The following is a 12,969-nucleotide window of genomic DNA, read 5'->3' on the forward strand; positions in this document are numbered from 1 at the left end:
TTAGGCCTAGGGTTATAATTAATGATATATTGCCAATATGTTCGCTGTGACCTATTGGAATGCCGAAGCAATGACCCGAGAAAAGCTGATGAATGGTTTCTGTGGGGTGGCGTGACATAAAACTGCATAGTTAGATGAGTCAATGTACTCAGTTCATGAACTCTTTTCAAAGTGCCTTTGGGATACTCGTTGTAGCCAGTAATGTGAGGCATTGAAATGTGCATTCGTATGTGCGTGTGCGCCTCTTCATTTTAAAATGTATCATACCCAAGTCTATGGGGGATTTGGCATAGAGGCGGCTTTGAGAGAAAGGCAGGATGCCGAGGAAGCTCTCCGAAAGTGTATATGAGTTTTGTGTGTGAAATATTCCGGCTGCTTGGGTGAGTCTTATAATATTTTAGCCAAAGAGTGGCTTGTTGTCTGTTAAACATTAATGAGAATGTCCAATCTTTAATCTTTGTTGTTAAACTTATGTGTGTACTTACAAGTGTTTCTCATGTCTTTGAAACAGACGGTTCTAGCGGAACCATGGGGGGGACAGAGAGGGAGTCCCGATGGAAGAATAAACATTTGGTGTGACTAATTACATTTTAGACATTTTAGTATTGGGGGTTTATTTGAATTAAGTTAGTCTGTGAGACCTGTTTGATTTACTGTCTTTTTGTTGTTAAATAAATTTATTTTTTATAATGCAACTCTCTCATTTTGATTACCTGTTAGAGTGGGGAGAGAGAGAGAGAGAGAGAGAGAGAGAGAGAGAGAGAGAGAGAGAGAGAGAGAGAGAGAGAGAGAGAGAGAGAAAGTCGCGAGCTGTTGGTTGCTTAGAGAGACAGAGAGAGAGAGATTTGTGTGTTGGTTTGCCTGACGCTCGAGTTACACGTTTACCAAATGAATAACGAGGTTCATATCCTCGTTACAGGTGGGTGGCAGCGGGTGGCAAAAAAGCGGTAGAAAAGGGGGGTTTTTTTTTTGGTTTTTTTTTATGCCTAAGTACCCTAATGAAGAGATAGGTGACCAGTTAAATATGGAGGGGATTGTTAGATTTCAGTTGCTAAGTGAAAGGGGTAGAGAAATATCCATCCGTGAGGGTGTAGGGTTGAGGAAAAGAAATTGTATTAGGGTCAGCATTTTGCCAAGAGCGAGACGCTTCAAGGAGCGGGGAACGGTCAGTTGGTACAGAGATGCTTGTGGAGTGTGATTACCCGAGATTCCCTGAATATATAAATATATACCTTTATATATATATATATATATATATATATATATATATATATATATATAGGTATATATTTATATATACAAGTGGCCCTTGGTTAGTGGCAGGGGTTCCATTCCAACGCTAAGTGATTTTCGACACTAAGCGATTTTAAAGCCTACGGCCGCAGCACACCTTCTTTCGAAACTCTAGACCAGTCAAAGGCGCCGTAATCCCACAATGGTGCAATAAATAAAATAATATTTATGCAGTATAGTACTATAGAATTTACTGTACAGTAGTACTGCACAGTACATTATAGCATTAAAAATACTGTAAAGTGAAAAAAGCCTAGCTTTAATCCTTTGGGTATCTAGAGTATGTAAAGTTATAATAAGGTTTATTCCAGTGTTCAGGTAGCTGTAGTGTTCAAGTTATGATAATTTGTCTTACGATAGTCCGATTTAATGAGAGATCAAATTACAATAGCCTAACTTTATCCATCTTCTAGTTACATAAGTTCAATAACAGCAAAAGAGAATGATGAAAGTATGGTTTTAACGTTATACTTGTTGCGTGAACGTGTACAGCCATGAACAACCGAACGAGAAACGACTTTTTCTTTTTTCTAAGTACAACCACATTGGATAACATCCATTTGGCTTGTATTTCAAACATCGTACTACAGCACACCATTACCGTAGTTGTTATAAATGGCATTATGTATAGAATAGAACTGAGATATCTTAATGTAATAACTTTATTCACTATAGATCAAAGATCAATATAGATCAAAGATCAATTGGGAAATACGTATACTGTTAAATATAAACCTAATTATAACTGAAGCAGAGAAAACTGTTCTTCAAGCTGCTAATGACTATTATCGTACATTGGCAACAAGGATAAAACTCCATTAAACGTATGCCATCAAACACAACTGTCGATAAAATAATTTTAATCAAAACTACTGTCCTTGAAAGGACACATTTTACTGTTGGTTTCACACCGATATAAGATAAATAACGTAAAGTTCGTATTAAGATGATATAAAGGGGAATTATGAACGGAATTGCGTAATCTTTCTACGCAATAAACATGCCGCCAACGTAATCTGTTAACAAAACAAAAAAAAGTAGTTCACATTCACAACAAGACATATTCAATTCATATTTCCACCTAAAAACACATTGTATAAGGAAAAATAACCTTGTCTCATATAAGTCAAGTACAGGCGGCCCTCGGTTAGTGGCAGGGGTTCCGTTCCTGGCAGCCGACGCCAAGCAATTTTTGACGCTGAGAGATTTTAAAGCCTACAGCCACCGCACACCTTCTTTCGAAACTCTAGACCAGTCAAAGGCGCCGTAATCCCACAACGGCGCAATAAGTAAAATTATATTTATGCAGTATAGTACTATAGCATTTACTGTACAGTACATTATAGCAATGTAAATACTGTAAAGTGAAAAAAGCCTAGCTGTAATCCTTTGGGTGTCTAGAGCATGTAAAGATATAATGAAAGTTTATACAGTGTACAGGTAGCTGTAGTGTTCAAGTTACGATTATTAGTCTTACGATAGTCCGATTTTATGAGAGATCAAATTACAATGGCCTAACTTTATCCATCTTCTAGTTACATAAGTTCAATAACAGCAAAAGAGAATGATAAAAGTATGGTTTTAACGTTATACTCGTTGCGTGAACGTGTACAGCCATGAACAACCAAACGAGAAACTACTTTTTTTTTTCTAAGTACAACCGAGCTGGATAACATCCGTTTGGCTTGTATTTCAATCATTGTACTACAGTACAACATTACCGTAGTTGTTGTAAATGGCGTTATGTATAGAATAGAACTGAGATATCTTAATGTAATAACTTTATTCGCTATAGATCAAAGATCAATATAGATTAAAGATCAATCGGGAAATATATACTGTTAAATTTGAACCTAGTTATGACTGAAGCTGAGAAATGACTATTATCGTACATCGGCAACAAGGATAAAACTGCAGTAAACATTTGCCATCAAACACAACCGTAGATAAAATTGGGATAAAATTATTTTAATCAAAACTACTGTGCTTGAAAGAACACATTTTACTGTTGGTTTCACGCCAATATAAGATTAATAACGTAAAGTTCGTATTACGATGATATGAAGGATTATTGCGAACGGAATCACATAATTTTTTACGCAATAAACATGCCGCCAACGTAATCTGTTAACGAAAAAAAAAGTAGTTCACATTCACAACGAGACATATTCAATAAATATTTCCACCTAAAAACATGCTGTATAAGGAAAAATAACTTTGTCTCATATAAGTCAAGTATCTAGATATTCGTTTATGCTAACTAGAAGCAAGAGCATTCGCTCAGAATTGCGTTATGGTGAAACAAACTCGTATTCATCAGCTGATTTCAAACCACAACATTGGCCGCTCCGCGGAATACTGGCTTAAATTTGCCGTAGTATTTTAAAATACAATAATATGAGAATAAATAAAATATTCTTGGATACAGTGAAATAATGTATAAATTTTTAAAGGATTTATGGAAAATAAGCATATTTAATAAAATAACACAATGCATTTTTCGGAACTGACAATGTGGAGCATAGTTACAAAGGCTGCCTTAATTTGTATCTTATTTCTGTACAAAAATGAAAATACCTTTACGTAATATATTTTCATACGCATTTTAAACATAAAAGCATAAACAATAAAAAAGTTGACACATCGATCGCTAAATTTGCACTCTTTTTAACTCTATATTTTCTGAACAGCGGCATACAAGAACGAACTTGAAAAAACATCGTAGTCGATAACTTGAAGGGCAGTTTCAAAAGCTACCTTTTTATCTTATTTCTGCACAGAAATAAAAATACCCTATTCGTAATACATTTTCATACACATTTTAAACACCAAAGCATAAACATTTATAAAATCGACACATCGATCGCTAATTTGCACTTTTTTTAAATCGATATTTTCGGAAGAGCGGCAGATGGTGGCTCACAAGAAAGAACATGAAAAACATCGTATTTGATAACGTGAAGGGCAGTTTCAAAAGCTGCCTTTGTATCATATTTCTGTACAGAAATAAAAATACCTTTCACGTAATACATTTTCATACACATTTTTAACAAAAGCATGAACCTTTATAAATCGACACATCCATAGCTAAATTTGCACTTATGTAACTTGATATTTTCAGCATAGAACAGCGTCAGAGGCATATATTTTACCCTAATACCAACGTAATAACTCTCCATAAAATTTGATAATATAATTTGCATAACCTTTATGGTCTGAACGGCATTTCTACAAATGTATGAACTCGTTAGACAACGGCGCTAGCGGCGCTGTTAACTGAAAATTGTGCCGTAAAGATACCTTTAAAATGCCTTATTTTTTTAATGAATATTTTTGACGACCGCCATAAAACCGATTCGCCGTTGAGTGATTGCGCTGTTAACCGCGGGCCGCCTGTATCTTGATATTTGTTGCAAGAGAATTCGCTCAGAATTGCGTTATGGTTAAACAAACTTGTATTCGCCATCAGCTGATTTCAAACCACAACATTGGCCGCTCCGCGGAATACTGGGCTTGGCTTAGATTTACCGTAGTATTTTATAATACAATAATATGAGAATACATACAATATTATTGGATACAGTGAAGTAATGTACAACTTTTTAAAGGATTTATGGAAAAGATGCATAATTAATAAAATAACACCATGCATTTTTCGGAATAGTGGCGGACAAGAACGAACATGAAAAAACATCCTGACAACGTGGAGCGTAGTTACAGAGGCTGACTTATTGCCCTATAAGTAATATATTTTCATACATTTTTTAAACATAAAAGCATAAACATTTAAAAAATTGACACATCGATTGATAAATTTGCACTCTTTTTAACTCGATATTTCGGAAGAGCGGCAGACAGCGGCTTACAAGAACAAACATGAAAAAAACATCGTATTTGATAACGTGAAGGGCAGTTTCAAAGCTGCCTTTTTATCATATTTCTGCACAGAAATAAAAATACTCTATACGTAATACATTTTCATGCACATTTTAAACATAAAAGCATGAACATTTATAAAACAGACACATCGAAAGCTAATTTGCATTTTTTTTCAACTCTGTATTTTCGGAAGACCGGCAGGCGGCAGCTCACAAGAAAGAACATGAAAAAACATCGCGTTTGATAATGTGAAGGGCAGTTTCAAAAGCTGCCTTCGTATCATATTTCTGTGCAGAATTAAGAATAATCTATACGTAATACATTTTCATACACATTTTAAACATAAAAGCATGAACATTTATAAATCGACACATCCATAGCTAAATTTGCACTTAAGTAACTTGATATTTTCGGCATAGAACAGCGTCAGAGGCATATATTTTACCCTAATACCTATGTAATAACTCTCCATGCAATTTGTTAATATAATTTGCATAATCTTTATGGTCTGAACGGCATTTCTACAACTGTATGAACGCGTTAGACAACAGCGCTAGCGGCGCTGTTAACTGAAAATTGTGTCGTAAAAATACCTTAAAATGCCTATTTTTTTAAGGAATATTTTTGACGACAGCTGTAAAACCGATTTGCCGCTGAGTGATTGCGCCGTTAACCGCGGGCCGCCTGTATATATATATGTGTGTGTGTATATATAAACACACAGTATAGTCCCCAATTATGCAAGAATTTGGTCAATCCACTGCTTCACAGAATTGGAAATTCGCATTTTTCAAAACACATACCTTATGGGAATAATTCCATAAGGGACAAGGCAAACGGCAACTTACCCTGTCAAACTTTTTTAATTGAGTGCCTATTATGTAGTAAAAGGATATTTACAAGAAAAATTAAGGGGATAAGGTGAATAATTTAACGAACAAACTGCACATAATCATAAACTCAATAGCAAGACCAAAAGCACAAAAAACACAAGCACGTGCGTACATCTAGACTTTGGACCAGGTTATATTTTAAAATATATTTTTAAGTGTAAACAACCATCTGTAATACTGTAGTACAAGCACTGCATGTGGTTTTAAGTCTTTCACAAAAATTAAAGATAGTACAGAGTTGAAGTTGGGTAAGTTTAGCATACAGCAGGAATACAGTGTTCCCCCCGTATTTGCGTTCTCCGGATTCGCGGACTCACACATTCGCGGATTTTTCTTTGGAACCTATCTAGAAATTATTCGCGGACGGACTCGCCCATTCGCGGAATTTTCAGACGAAAATAATCACTGATTAGTGTATTTTGATGTTTATTTTCATGACTAAATACATTTTTATGATACAAAAATGGTTTACTAATTTTCAAATATTAATTTTGATTAATACTGAATTAGTAAATTTAATAAGTTTAAATGATATCACATAATAAAAATAGTAATTCTCTCTCTCTCTCTCTCTCTCTCTACTACAAAGATGTATGTTTTTTTGTATGATAAATAAATGATTTACTATTTTCAAATATTAATATCAATTTATACAGCAATAATATCAATTCATTAAAGAAAATACCATAGTGAATTAGTAAGATTTTAGCTTATAAATTTAAAAAATTATGGAAGAATGAAGGAAATCCCAGTCAGATTCTTTCTCCAACTCAAGGTACTACAACTCAGATATACGTATCAAGTTAAGTGACCAGAGGGGGAAGGAGCTGATTTGTTGCTGCCATCAAGTGCTCATGAAATTTCCACTCTCTCTCTCTCTCTCTCGTCTCTCCTCTCTCTCTCTCTCTCTCTCTCTCTTCCGTCTCTCGTCTCTCTCTCTCTCTCTTTTACTGAGATGAGAGATTTTTATGGTACATATATGCGTAATATGTTTATTAATATTTTCAAATAATAATAATAATAATAATAATAATAATAATAATAATAATAATAATAATAATAATAATAATGGAGAAACAAATCCACAGTTATGTAAATGTACATATATTTCAGTGGATTTGTTTCTCGATTTGAAGACTCGTGCTACTATGAGGAATTTTTAATAATAACAATAATAATAATAATAATAATAATAATAATAACTGTAATTACAAAAATCATATGTGAAAGTATTTTACAAATACTACAATAATCTCTCTCTCTCTCTTAAAGCGATGTATGTTTTTTGGATGATGATTTACTAATTTTCAAATATCCATATTAATGTAAACAGCAATAATATAAATTCATTAAAGAAAATACTAAAGTGAATTAGCAAGATTTTAGTTTATAAATAAAAAGAATTATGTAAGAATAAAAGAAAATGCATTTAACCCGTGTCTTGTTACGTAGCCAGCTTGGTTGGCTGGGTTCCAACTGTCAAATCCAGTGTTGCCATCTACGGATCATTGAAATTCTCTCTCTTTCTCTTTTGCTGATATGAGATAATTTCTATGGTACATGCGTATGTTTATTAATATTTTCGCATAATAATAATAATAATAATAATAATAATAATAATAATAATAATAATATAACTAATCTCAAAATTCACATGTGATAGTATCTCTCTCTCTCTCTCTCTATCTCTCCTCTCTCTCGTCTCTCTCTCTCTCTCTCTCTCCACACGAGATACTAGCATGCGCTAGTGGTAACTCTCACCCTCTGTTTGGGCTGGAAGAGTATGTATAAGTATATCTTTAAGGACATTACTACATTTTATGGTAAAATAATAATATACAGTACTAGTTTACAAATAATATTACATTTAATGAGATTAAACAGTATCAATAACATTCTCTCTCTTTCTCTCTCACGTATGTTTATTTGTTTTGTAGTGTAAATAAATGATTTACCTTATAACTAATTTTCAAATATTAATAAGATTAATTAAAAATAGCGATTCCCAGTCTTTCTGGGCTCAGCTCGTGTCGGCCTATGAAATATCCTTAAGATCATTATTTCTAGGTAAAACTGCCTCAGTCCCACCCTTCCCCTACCGTAACGGACGGAGCCTCCGCTGAAGCCGGGGGCCCCTTCGGTTATAGGTCCGTCTGGCTCCGCCAGTGGGCGGGGTGGACAATTACTAGTGGTCTGTTGCTTGCCTACTATATCCTGTTTTCCGCTACTGGAGGAGAGCTGGCTCCTTACCTGGGCACTCTTCTAGTAGACGGAAAATTTTATACTTCGTTATATACGGATATACCCTTAATATTACGGTGAATTTTAGTTTTAATTTATTTTATGTACTATCTCCGTCGTTCTCCGTCGTGGTTTCATGGCTCCTCACCACTCCTGGTTGGAATCTTTTTCCTGTCTCCGGCGTAGCCTTAGACCACTCCAACCGCCTAGTTACCACACGTATTACGGCGGAGCTCTGGTTTAATCTAACTTACATGCTCCGGCATGCAGCGGAGTATTTGTTAGGCTGTAAGTGTGCACCTGATACTCATGTATCTCTCCACTTACAGGCTACCAACTGCCAGGTCCCAGGTTGCAACGCGACGTTGTACAACCCTTCGCCCATGAAGAGTGTAGGACCCACGCCCCGTGTGCCACCACCCACAACGGACTGATCGTTTGGCACCCGGAGGCTTGCACCATCTGCTACGACCTCGTTAGTCAGCTTTTGGGTGGGGTAAGTCTACTCCTAGACTTTTCTTGGTCTTATCACTAATAACACTTAGTCTTAAGCTTCGTTAAACCCTATCTCCGCCGTTAGAAGCTTCATATCGCCTTCTCTTTCAGGCTGCCGCCGTGAGGGAAGTCGCCCTGGCAACCCTGAAGGCTTGGGTGGGCGGCTTCGGGAAGAACGCCGCCAAGGGCCAGCCTTATATACTTGATAAGAAGCTGGCCGTCCAGATCTTCCCCGGTGGCAAGTCGACTGGTTACGTGGCCCCCATCTCGGCAGCCCCTCTCATAGCCTCTATCCAGCAGGAGGTGCAGCAGGCGTTCGGGTCCGTCTCTACGCAGGAGCCGGTCCCAGATGTGGCCAACCTGGACCTGAATATTGAGCCTATGGCAGTAGGGGCAGAGGATTTGTTGGTTGAGGTAGGTGTGTCGGGCGCCCAAGGTCTTTCCTTGGGTGCTCCTGGATCTTCTTCCCCTGTCCCTTCTTCCTCTTCATTCCAAGGCTTCACGGGATCTGAGATCCCTGCCCGCTCTCCCGCTCTCTCTGTACCCCGCCCCCGAAGGTGAAGGGACAGAGAGAACAGAAGACACTGCATAAGACGACTTCTAAGAAGTTGTCGTCTTCTTCAGCTAGGAAGTCTACGACTTCCTACGCTGACGCGGTGAAAGCAAAGCCTAGCTCTTCCTATTCTAAGAGCTCTAGAAGCAAGGCTTCTAAGGAGAAGGCTCACGCTCCGGCCGAGCCAACGCCTTCTCCGGCATCTACCGGATCTACTCCGGTAACTCCTGTTGGGGTGGCGGGACCGAGCTCCTTTGATCCCACCAACTTTTCAGCAGTTGTGATGCAACAAGTGGGAGAGATGGTTGGCTCTCTTGGCTCTAAGTTTGAACAGATGTTTGCACAGCTGTCAAACACCATCAACCAGTCTGGCCAGTCGATTCAAGATCTCTCTAACCGAGTTAGAGAGCACGACGACCGCTTTGCTGGTCTTAACCAGGCTCCTCAGCCAAGCTCCCCTGTAGCAGGTACTGGTGTTTTACAGTTACCTCCTTACGAATCCCTACCAGCCTTCTCCATGGATAACCCATGGAGAGTGGCCGCTTATGCCCCCTTCAAGGACGGCATGATCTCCATTCCAGAGTGTGGAACTCGAAGGATTGAGGACTTCGAGTTCTATCCTCCCGGACTGACTCAGCCTTTCATTGGGTATGCTAGGCTGACCGTCGCTGCTCTCACTAGAGAGGATAAGATCTCCCGAGAGACTGTGCTGTATAGTAGGGATCATGCACAGCGGGAATGGGTTCACTGCCTGGAGGATTGGGAGTGTACCAACACCAAACTCCAAGCATTCAAGAGTCCATTCACTATTTTCGCTACGGAGGAGGAGGCTTCTCTTCCGTTCGCTACCAAAGTAGTTGAAGCGACTCTTCAGGCAGTCCTCAAGGACGAGCCCATGCCACAGTTGAGGGAAGCGGAATCTACTTCTCCGCTCTTCCCGGCCTTTGGAGAATTGTGGGAGAACTTGCCTGCCACGTTCTCAGTAGGTAAGCTTAAGCCAGACTGCGCAATGGATCAGTTTGGCGAGAAGCTTCCAAGACTGCCTGATACCCTTAGTCAGGCAGAGTTTGATGCCCGTACAAGATTTGGGAGGTCCCTTAACTCCCTGATCATTACGGAAATGGCTGCCCTGTCTTACGCCACAGAACCTTTATTCAAGATTCTGGCTAAATCACAGCTTCAGACAGTCCAAGCTGATGCTTTTGACTTCTTCCTAGCTAGAAGGAACTGCCGAAAGCATGTCTTGCAGGAGCTACTATCAGGCATGAGCCTAATAGACTCTTAGCTTCCAGCATGTGGGGTGCGGACCTCTTCCCAGAGGCCTCTGTGAATGAGGTGCACCACGAGGCTGCTAGGCTTAACCAGAGCCTTAGAGCCAGATGGGGCATCTCTTCCAAGAGGAAACAAGAGACCGCCCCTGCTGCTGGTAAGAAGCTAAAGAAGACAGGAAGAAGGTTCCAGCCTTACCAAAAGCAATAGCAGCAACAGCAATTTGTTCAGGCCGTCCCAGTTACACAACAGGGACAGCCGTCAACTTCGAAGCAGACGCAACCCATTCTCCTGTTGTCTCCTCAAAGCCAACCTTCCACCTCTTACGCAGTCTCGCCGGCCTTCAATTCAATGTACGAAAGCCAGGCCTACCCAACCTTTAATAGGTTCTCTAGGGGTAGCAGGGCGAGGGGCCACTTTCGCCAACGTGGCACAGGAAGAGCTGCAAGAGGTAAGCACTTCAGAGGAGGGCGCAGAGGTCAACCCGCCCAACAACAGTGAGGCTCCCCAGGTAGGAGGGAGGCTGTTCCTCTTCCGTCACAGGTGGGGGTTCAGCAAATGGGCACAGAGCATCGTGTCCAAAGGATTGGGTTGGAGTTGGATCAAAGATCCTCCTCCAATCAAATCATTCTATCAGGAACCATCAAAGGAATTGACAGATTATGCGGAGGAACTCCTTCAGAAAGGAGCTATTGCGAGAGTCAAGCATCTAAAATTTCAAGGTCGCTTATTCAGCATGCCAAAGAAAGGCTCAACAAAAAGAAGGGTAATCTTAGACTTGTCAAAGCTAAACTCTTTCATTCGTTGCGACAAGTTCAAAAAGCCTGTGCTAGACTTAGACCTTCTCAAAGGCCTACTGCAGTTTCATGGTTCTTAAATGATGTCCTCAAACTAGCCTCAGATACTGACAACTCGTCTTGCACATTCATAATGCTTCTTAGAAAGACGTTATTTTTGTTAAGCCTGGCTTCAGGAGCCAGAATTTCAGAACTATCGGCTCTATCCAGAGATGCGGGTCATGTGGAATTTCTCCCCTCAGGAGAAGTTCTACTTTCTCCGGATCGTAGCTTTTTAGCTAAAAATGAGGATCCCCTTGCAAGGTGGGCTCCTTGGAAAGTCATCCCACTTCCGCAAGATCCTTCTCTCTGCCCATACATCCTCTAGATCCTCAGGTTCTCTCTTTATGAGAGAAAAAGGTGGCACTTTATCAGTGAAAGGAATCAGACAACAGATCCTTTACTTCATTAAACAAGCCAACCCTGATTCATTTCCAAAGCATGACATCAGAGGAGTAGCCACCTCAATTAATTACTTCCAACATATGAACTTTGAGGATCTTAAAAAGTATACTGGATGGAAATCACCGACAGTCTTTAAACGTCATTACCTGAAGTCCTTGGAATCTTTAAAATTTTCTGCAGTAGCAGCGGGAAACATTGTTTCTCCTGATACTGCATAGTAGTTGTAGTATAGATCCAGGTCTCCTTTCTACCTACCTCGTCCAACATGCCTCACCCTATTGCCATGCTACTCGGAATACTCTAGCCTTAGCCGCTAGAATCATATTGGTGGATTGTCCCTTATTTTTTTGCTAGGGACATCCACGTTATGTACATATAATGTACTTCAGTGTTTCTACCCTTATTTTTATGCTAGGGTAGAACACAATGAGTTTGTATATTTTGTAAATATCTTAATTAAGTGAATCATTCTTTATTGTTTTTGCCATTACACTATTATGTATTACTATGTCTAATATAAGTTAATTTTAAGTACTTTATATTGATTGCTTTCTTTATCATACCATTGTTTAGGATAAGTTAGCTTTAAGTACTTTGTTTGTATACTGTAATGTCCCTGATTCACTTATATTATATATCTCTTTTTTACTATTGGGTTTCATTTGTCCTTATTCCCATCTTGTCTGTTTCTCTGGTACTATTTCATAGGCCGACACGAGCTGAGCCCAGAAAAGGGATTTTGACGTAGGAAAAAATCTATTTCTGGGTGATTGGCTCGTGTCGCCCTATGAAACCCACCCTGTTTTCTTTTACCCACCCTGCAGGACAAGATGTTCATAGATTAAGGATGACCGCTAGGGGCGCTGCTGTCCGTGGCGTCGGTAGTAGTAGTAGTAGCGGCCGCATCACCCTTTAGTATCAGCTCTCTCTGGTGGGGATTTTATGTTGGAAGGTCTAACTGGTGAATTACTCGTGGTAGTGATCCCACTCGCCTATATTCCCATACCGACACTTCTTTTATAGAGTGAGCGAGTCAGTTTTACTGACATTTTCTTAATTTTGTTTTTCTCTGGTAATTTTAGATTAATTTTACCTAGAAATAATG

At 39.1% G+C, this 12,969-nt stretch overlaps 1 protein-coding gene across 8 annotated transcripts in view; it reads right to left on the reverse strand.

Moving 5' to 3' along the window:
- LOC135208431 (TGF-beta receptor type-1-like) overlaps nt 1-12,969 on the reverse strand; it is a 368,373-nt gene that overhangs the window by 23,556 nt on the left and 331,848 nt on the right. The window lies entirely within an intron of this gene.

The sequence above is a fragment of the Macrobrachium nipponense genome, chromosome 35 (assembly GCF_015104395.2).
Source record: "Macrobrachium nipponense isolate FS-2020 chromosome 35, ASM1510439v2, whole genome shotgun sequence".
Lineage (NCBI taxonomy): Eukaryota > Metazoa > Arthropoda > Malacostraca > Decapoda > Palaemonidae > Macrobrachium > Macrobrachium nipponense.